The sequence below is a fragment of the Genypterus blacodes genome, unplaced genomic scaffold (genome assembly GCF_046128005.1).
Source record: "Genypterus blacodes isolate CSIRO-AG114 ecotype Tasmania unplaced genomic scaffold, CSIRO-AGI_Gbla_v1 ptg000282l_1, whole genome shotgun sequence".
NCBI lineage: Eukaryota > Metazoa > Chordata > Actinopteri > Ophidiiformes > Ophidiidae > Genypterus > Genypterus blacodes.
In genome coordinates, this window is record NW_027467073.1 from 7,501 (window position 1) to 16,936 (window position 9,436).

The following is a 9,436-nucleotide window of genomic DNA, read 5'->3' on the forward strand; positions in this document are numbered from 1 at the left end:
AGTGAGAGCCCGGGTTCAAAGCAAAGTGACAGAATAATAAATGGCAAAAATAAATACCTATGTGTAATATAAGTAAATTAAATAACGAAATATAGTATAAAATAAATAAATATATAAATAAATAACATAATTAAAAGAATATATATATATATGTGCTTTGCACACACACACACACCCACATACATATATAAAGAGAAGTGAATAGATAAATAAATACATATATAAATATAAATAAAAGTAGAATATAAAACCATGCAATTGTAAAAGAATAGTAGGATAAATCAGCGGTAAAAAATCGGAGTAGTCCGACCCTGCGAATGAGTGGGTGGTGGACCCTTCCTCCAGGCATAAGTGCTGTTCTGTCTGTGTAAAAGTGCTTCATGCAAATAAGAAATAAAATACATAGTAAAACAGGTACTGATAAAATATAAGAAATAAAGGAAATAAATAGATAACATAGAGAAAAGGTTAAATAAACAGGCATATACAGTATAAAAGCACAGACAGATAAAATAAGTGCTGCCTGGGGGTGTAAAAAGTACCATCATCTCTTCTCAACGTCGTGTTTCCCCTCCCCTCCCACTGATCTAAGTAAAAAGTCCTAAAATCCTCCCCATAAGTTAATTAATAAATAAATAAGTAATAATATAAGGAGTAAAAAACATGCTCATAAGATATATACATACACAGATAAATAAATAAGGTGCCATTATTATTCTTGTAAAAGAGGTGGGGGTGATTTAAAATGTTCTGTGTCTCTTAATGGTTAAAAATTTAAATAAATAAATAAATAAATAAGTAATTCATAGATGTTAAAATAAATAAATATGAGAAACCGATTAAGAGACACAATCTGAGTTCAATAAAATGAAAAACAGACTAGTGAAATAATTAAAATGAACCCGGGCTCCCTCCCTTTTCTTCCGGGGGGTCCGTCATCGCGGTCACGCGCGCGGTCGGCCAGTCGTTTAGATTTGTTATTTTTGTTTTCATCCCCGGGCGGGGTTTGAACCTGTGCCGACCACGCACTAGCTCGCGGAGCTTTCTACTGGGCCACGGCGGCCGGAGCTATCCATGGTACTTAAAAAATGCCTTATGAGGTTTTTGTGAATCCAGGCATCTAAAAGCTGTTAAAAGGGAATAAAAGGGAATCAAACTGGTGGATAAAAGCTGGCTCCATCTGTGGATCAGGAAGGTCATGTCAGAGGGAGTAAAACAACAAAGAAATAAAACAAATAGCATTGGAGAGCAGCATCTAAAAGATGGAATAAAACTGTGGAATAAAAGGAGAATTAAGAGGAGGGGATAAGAACATAAAACCTCGTAAACGACTAAAACCCAACGTAAAAGAATGTATAAATACTTAGATAAGGTTAAAACCGGCTAAAATATAAATAACGTAAATAGAATATAAATAATTAAATGACGTTAAAACCGGCTGGCATCTTTGTTCTCAGCCTCCTGATCCACACTCTCTCTCTTCTTTTGCGTGTGCCCTCGTTCCACAGGATGCTACTCTCCAGGCCAAAGAAAGTTAAAAACTGGATGCCGTGAGTATAAAAGTGGTGCACTAGGGGAGTGTCTTTATTATTGTGTAAAATGTTGTTCTTATGTTGCTTTATTAAAGTGCATTCTTTGTTTCCCCCACATATCTTTTAAAACAATGTTTGCATTCAATGCAGTAAACGATGTTTTTGGTTGTGATGTTAAAAGGATCCAGTATAAAACACACTCCTCCCCCAACACGTGATCGACCCTCCTGAATCCACTTGTCTGGGGAGGAGCCGCTGTTTCAGGGGCCACCCGGAGTTCCGAAGAAACAAGTAGGTCTTTTAGGTTCTTGTTTCTCCGGAACGCCGAGACGAGTTTATATTGCCGGAGAGGGGGGGTGGGTGGATTGTGAGTGTGTGAATGCGTGTCTAAGTTTGCGGTGGATGAAGCTGCCGTCTCCCATCTCCCCTTCCCCTCTCACCCCTACTCAGACCCCAGACCTTCAGGTGCCGGAAACCCAGGCTGAGGATATGGAGGAGACGACAGGTCTCCCATTAAGGGGAGACAAAGAGGATGTCGTGACCCCCACCCCCTCTTCCTCTCCAACCAGAGAGGAAATTACACCTACCTTGGTCACTCCAGAGAAGAGAACCACCAGAAAAAAGAGTCTGGTGAGAACCACACAGTCTCTTCTGGGTGAGACTCCTGCCCGTGAGACAACCGCTGAGCCTGCTGAGGATGTGACCACGCGGAAACCCACACGCCACATCAGAACCAATAGGAAGACCGCAGACTGGGCCCTGTCGGTGAGTAGAAAGTGGCTTCTCATAGGCGATTCCAACTTAGCCAGGATATCCTCTTTCAAAAATGACAACCTCCAAATAGATGCCTATCCAGGCGCTACATTCAGGCATGCGGAAAGCATTGTCTCTAAGGCAATAGTCTCATCACCAGTAACCAAGGTGATCTTATCATTTGGCATAAATCATCGCTCACAAGCGACGGCGATAACGCCAATCAAAGAAATGCAGGCAGCTCTGAGAGCTACAAAAAACAAATTTCCCAATGCAGAGATCCGGGTCCCAGGGATCAACTTCTCTGCCGCACTCCCTGCTAGAGAAAAGGAACAGTTAACTCACTTAAACACACACATAATCAAAAATCTGAAATACTTACCTGCATTACCTGGATCCAAATTTGACACAGAGATCAAGAAAAAATACACTGGACCAAGGAAACAGCAACAGAAATGCTGAAGCACTGGTGCAGCTGTTTAAATTAGACATCCCCACAAGCCTGCCTACACAGGAGGGGATAAGAAATGTGATGAATCTGAGTGAGGACATAGTACTTACCTCTGATCAGCTTAGCCTACTGAGCAAAGGCCTCACATTCATCCCAGTTCTGAAATTGGATAACAAAAAACAAAAGTTACAAGGTAGATGGGATCTACAAAATTATCATAGGAGAATAAAACTTACCTCCTATTTCGAAAATGATAAAACCTCTCCTCCCCTCCCATTTATTAAAAAATCCAGCTGGACACCCCCCAAGGCGGCACTGTCCCTGGACGTGGTGTCACTGATAGAGAAGGACACCAAGGCCTTTAGCAGACATTTTGTCTCACGCTCTGAATCCCCTAACATCACTGAGGGAGAAAGAGAGGCCTTATTGGAGCTCCAGAATAACAAACAGATAGTTCTCAAACCTGCAGATAAGGGCAGTGTAGTTGTTATTCTTGATAGACAGCAATATGTGTGGGAGGGCTATAGACAACTGAATGATAAAAATTATTATCTAACATAAAATAATCCCATCTACATAGAAACCATCCCTCTAATGATCAAAATTATCCAAAAACTTTATGAAAAGAAATTTATCAACGCCAAGCAAAGAGCTTATCTCATCGGCGACTCAGAATCGAGACCCAGACGGTTCTATTTGTTACCAAAGATCCACAAAGACCCGGCTAAATGGAGCTTACCTCACCGTATACCTCCAGGCAGACCAATCGTTTCAGATTGTGGCAGTGAAACGTACTACACAGCTGAATATTTGGACCATTTTCTTAATCCTCTGTCCATAAGACACCCCTCCTATGTAAAAGATACATATGATTTTGTCCAAAAAGTTAAATCCATAACAGTTCCACAGCAGGCAATTTTGTTCACTATGGATGTAGATAGCCTGTACACTAATATTGATATTAAGGAGGGCTTACAAGCCATAAAAAATGTATTTAGCAAGAACCCAGACAAACATAGGCCTGACAAAGAACTGCTCCAACTCTTAGAAATCAATTTAACCAGGAATGACTTTGAAATTAATGGAGAGTTCTTTTTACAAATTAAGGGAACTGCTATGGGCAAAAAATTCGCTCCAGCTTATGCCGACCTTTTTATGGCAGAGTGGGAAGCCTCTGCATTGGCCAGTTGCCAAAAGAGGCCCACCCACTATCATAGATATCTGGACGACATTTGGGGGATCTGGACTTATCCAGAGGAGGATTTTAAGGAATTTCTGACCACTTTGAACAACCACAATGCCTCAATCAAACTCAAATCCATCATAAATTCGGACAGAATAGACTACCTATAAAGGTACACATTTCGCCGTAACCAACACATTGGACATAAAAGTGTTCTTTAAGGAAACAGACACACACGCTCTGTTACACAAATCCAGCTTCCACCCTAAACATACGTACGCTGGATTAGTGAAATCTCAATTACTCAGATTCCACCGAATTTGTACACAGAAAAGTGATTTTGAGGAGGCTACTAAAATTCTTTTCAGGGCACTCAGAGACAGAGGATACACCAGAACCTTCCTGAGGAGGTCTTATAAGACTTTCTTACAAAGCAGACCTCCATCTGATCTCGACCTTTTGCCCTTGATAACTACATTCTCCACACCCTCCAGGGCGTTGATCAGAGTGGTCAAAAATAACTTCCAAGATTTCGTGAAGAAGGGACAAACTTTGCAGTCACATAGGGTCATTGCAGCTTTTGGAAAAAATCCAAATTTACAAGATTTGTTAATTAGAGCCGCGATCAAACCCCTATAAAACAAAATAAACAAAAAGGAACAAATATACAAATGGTTGAATTGGGTTAAAAATAAACACACACAAGAGGTGTACAAGACATGCCCATATGGCAGTCTAAAATCCAAAAATTGTGTATATTTACTTACCTGTAATCTATGTGGCTCTCTATACATTGGCGAAACGGGCAATCCTCTTTCCACCAGACTCTGGAGACACAAATACAATGTCCGGAGCCTGATGGAGACCAGGACCCCATTAGTGCAACACCTCAAACTGCACGGATGGGATTCAGTGCATGTTACGGTCTTACAGCAGAATCCCCATTGGACCGCCCCACAGAGAAGGAGACAGGAGAGGATCTGAATTTCCAGATTATCAACATTATGGCCTACAGGCCTCAATGAGAAGTGAGTGTTGGTTTGGGCCTTTGGCATTGATGGAGTGTGCACTGGGTTGCCATGAGACTATGTCTCTACCGCAACCCAACCCCTAACCCTTTACCTAACCCTTCAAATTCATTTGAAAGTGACTCTTAGTTTACTATTTATATTATTTTCTGCAGGTTAAATGTCGCATTTGTTCGACAGAACTTTCCTATTTAAACAAAAGCACCTCCTCAATGCTGAGGCATTATAGGGCCAGGCATGAGAATGAAGTCCCAGATACAACCAGGATAAACTCAGGTATACAGCCATTCTACAACTTACTCACAGTTGCTTTATTGATAATTAATTCCTATTAATTTATTCTTTACCTAATTTTTAACCATCAAGCTTCCAGGAAGCAGATGCTGGATGAGGCTCTGCTGAATTTCATCCTGAAGGACTGCCAGCCCCTCAGCATTGTGGAGAATGAAGGGTTCAGGGAACTGGTTCAGGTCCTTCAGCCCTCATATGTTTTGCCAACCAGAAAGAAAGGTTTGTGTGGAAGTTATCTAAAGTAGTAGTTGATATATCCAATTTATTTAATCTTTAATTTGAATATATTGATTTGCTTTTGGTTTGACTTGGTGTAATTTTCAGACCATCAAACAAATGGAGGCCAAAAAGTACGAGGATGAACGGGAACAAGTGAAAATGGAAGTACAGCAAGCTGTGGCAGTGAGTATAACAGCTGACATGTGGACATCTGTGAACATGGAGGCTTACTTGGCTCTTACCTGTCACTACATTAATGAGAATTTGCAGTTGTGTACATCTGTGTTGGGAGTGCAATACTTTCCACAAAGTCACACTGCTGACAATTTGGCCCAAGTCAAAAGGGGCATGATGGAGGACTGGGCCATAACCTATAAAGTAAAGTTTCTTGTGACCGACGCAGCACCAAACATGATTGCATCCACTAGACAGCTCCAAATTCGGCACTCAATTTGCATTGCACATAGTCTCAATTTATTAGTTAGAAAATCATGTGATCAGATCCCCACACTTACATCCATCAGACACAAAGCTAGGCACATTGTCACATACTTCAGATCAAGCACTACAGCCAAGGAGAAGCTTGCTCAAGTGCAGCAACAGATGGGACGACCAACCCTGAAACTTATCAATGAGGTGCCAACACGCTGGAACAGCACATATGAAATGCTGTCAAGGCTACATGATGAGAGGGAACCAGTGTGGGTATCTCTGGCCTCTCTAAAAACAGATTTGACTCCACTTACAGCTGATGAGTATACCATCATAGGAGAAACACTTCTTGTGCTTGCTCCTTTCCATCAAGCTACAGTGGAGTTGTCTGAAGAGAGGCGAGTGTCAGGGTCAAAGGTCATCCCGAAGATGAAAATGCTCTATCTTGCACTAGAGCGTAATGCTTCAACCTTGCACACACACACACACCTTGATACATGTTCACATTATTTATTGACTGTATCTACAAATATCAAAGATATTTTTGAATTTAAATGAAGATAATAATAAATATACAATATAAAATACAATGACTTCAATTATATTATTGTATATAATAGATCATCAAATCAGTGTCAGTTGAGTCTGTCAACTAGGTTGCCTGTAGGGATTTTTAATGTCCAGCAGGTGTCAGTATTCACTCAGTGACGCAGTATCGACGCAGTATCAATAGTTTGGCAATGTGTCGAAACGCATCATGACGCCTCATCTACCCATCACTAGCCCATAGTGATGGGACGAGCAACACTGGCGCGTCAGCACTGTGCCGAGAGCCCAAGAGTGAAACCCCGTATTGGTGCGTGTATTGCGTGTAGAACTAATCACATGACCGATACAGGAAGTGTATCGTTTGAATTTGTCACGCCAAAGTGTGTTTATAAGGAAGCAAACTGCATCAACATGTCGTGGGTTTGTTGGATGGAGTTTTGCTGTTGCGTGATAATGGATCGTTCAAGGAAGTTTTCCCCAGTGTGGAATAATTTTGATCTTCTGACGCCAAACAAGGTCAATCTTTTTCTCCTTTGAGCACTGTTTACTGTTAGTTTTTCCATTATATACCATATGTTTTTTGGGTGGCGCATTGCATTCACTTTATCAAGTGAATGCAACGTCACCTGTGATACATATGATAGTCAGTGAAAGAGCCTTACAGTTGCTTTATTCATATTATCTTGTTATTACGAGATCCTGATAGATACCCTACGTCATTGTCATTTTTTCTTTGACAAGTGAATGCAGTGCGCCACCTTAGTTTTTACTCTGTTCTGGTAAGTGGTTTGAATTGTTTTCAGATAAATTAAGTTTTTATGTCATTGTAGGTGAAGTGTCGGCTCTGTTCTACAGAGCTATCTTACATCAATAAGAGCACTTCATCAATGCTGAGGCATTATAGAGCTCGGCATGGTGGCGATGAAGAATCGGCAGATACCCGTGAGAATACCCCAGGTATGTTGACATTTTCTCCTTAATAACTCTACAGCCCTGGTGGTCTAGGAAGCTACTTTGCAACACTAGCTTTTCATACAAAGTAATTAAGTAAGTTGATGGCAACACCCACCTCTGAAGTGCTTAGATTGGTATCTAAGCCCCCCCCCCCCCCGACTCGGATACATCAGAAATAACCTGAGCAGAAACATGTGACCTGTAACTGAGCAGTGTTAGTGTGTGTTATGTGTGTGGGTGTGGGTGTGGGAGGTTTGTTAACACTCACTTCTTGTTCCTGTCTGTCAGATACTAAACAGATTAAAGTTTGACAACCAAAGTAAAGAAGAGAAACTGGACACACTGCTCTCCAGCCCAGCCCAGCCCAGTGCCTTGCCTGAGATAACGGCTCCCCTGCTGGAGAAAGATCTTCGTCTTTTTTTCCCATGAGGATTACCTGAAGTGCCTAAAGTAACTCTGTACTTTTGTAGTGGGGCGGGTATTTAATGAGTTTGTTCTGAAGCAGGTGGAGGTATTATTATATTTTTAATTGTATTTGTTGTTCAATTGGCAACACTGCAGAAGGGCTCAGGTCCTCTTCCTGTTGTGAAAGGAGCAAACTGACCATGGCCAACTCAGAATGACTGTTACAAGACGCTCCACACACCAAAAAGTTGAGAGCCATGAACCGAGTAATTTATTAAGCTAATACAGTATATTTTTGTTCGAATAAATAAATAAAAGTTTGACAAAAACACCTGGTCCCTTTCAGTATTTAATTTTCAAACAGAAATGTGTCTAGAATTTGGGTTAGGGTTAGGTAAAGGGATAAGGGTTGGGTTGCGGTAGAGACATGGTCTCATGGCAACCCGGTGCACACTCCATCAATGCCACAGGCCCAAACCAGCACTCACTTCTCATTGAGGCCTGTAGGCCATAATGTTGATAATCTGGAAATCCAGATCCTCTCCTGTCTCCTCCTTTGTGGGGCGGTCCAATGGGGATTCTGCTGTAAAACTGTTACATGCACTGAATCCCATCCGTGCCGTTTTAGGTGTTGCACTAACGGGGTCCTGGTCTCCATCAGGCTCCGGACATTGTACTTGTGTCTCCTAACCCTCTGGTGGAAAGGGGATTGCCCGTTTCGCAATGAGAGCCACATAAATCACAGGTAAGTAAATATACACAATTTTTGGATTTTAGACTGCCATATGGGCATGTCTTGTACACCTCTTGTGTGTGTTTATTTTTAATCCAATTCAACCGTTTGTATATTTGTTCCTTTTTGTTTGTTTTATTCTCTATGGGTTTAATTGCGGCTCTAATTAATAAATCTTGTAAATTTGGATTTTTCCTAAAAGCTGCAATGACCCTATGCGACTGCAAAGTTTGTCCCTTCTTCACGAAATCTTGGTAGTTAAATTAAATGGTAAAATTGATTGATTGGTAATGAGTGTGTTCCCAATTATTCCTGGATTCCTCTCAGGTGTGTTGTGTCATGTGACCATGCCATGTGATGCCTATTTAAAGTCCACCTGTACCAATAAACCATTGATTCATTATTTGAACCGCAACCTGCCTCCCAGCATGTTTATTCCTCTCTTGCTGGCCGGTATCTAGTTAAGCTCTGTTTAACAGGTTATGGGCTAGTAGTGATGGGATGATGATACCTCAAGGAGTGTATTGACACACTACACAAACTGTGTCGGCACTGTATTGATACTGCGCCGGTCACCCAATAGTGCCCCCTGTAGTTGTTAGAAAATCATTGCAGGTAAAGAAATTCCTTGTTTGTGTAAATGCTAAACTGAGTTGGTATGTAAAATACAGCAAATTTGAGTTACAATTCAGAGTTACAATTTGTGACTTATGTACACAATTTTGTTAACTTAACTGTTCAATCATATGAAATAAAATACTTGAGAAAAGAAGTGATTTGTTTATGCATTTTTATTGAGGAGCAACAGTTTTTGAAGTGTCTTTGCTCCAAGGCGATTTCTCCTCTTTGACACCAGTTCCCCCGCCTTAGAAAATACTCTCTCACATGGCACAGATGAACATGGTG

At 41.0% G+C, this 9,436-nt stretch overlaps 1 long non-coding RNA gene across 1 annotated transcript; it reads left to right on the forward strand.

The window, feature by feature from the left end:
- Nucleotides 1-6,817: 6,817 nt before the first annotated feature.
- On the forward strand, nucleotides 6,818-8,120 carry LOC143017402 (uncharacterized). The gene is made up of 3 exons (XR_012965664.1): nucleotides 6,818-6,954; nucleotides 7,269-7,395; nucleotides 7,681-8,120. It is a non-coding gene; the product is annotated as an uncharacterized LOC143017402 (long non-coding RNA).
- The last annotated feature ends 1,316 nt before the right edge of the window (nucleotides 8,121-9,436 follow it).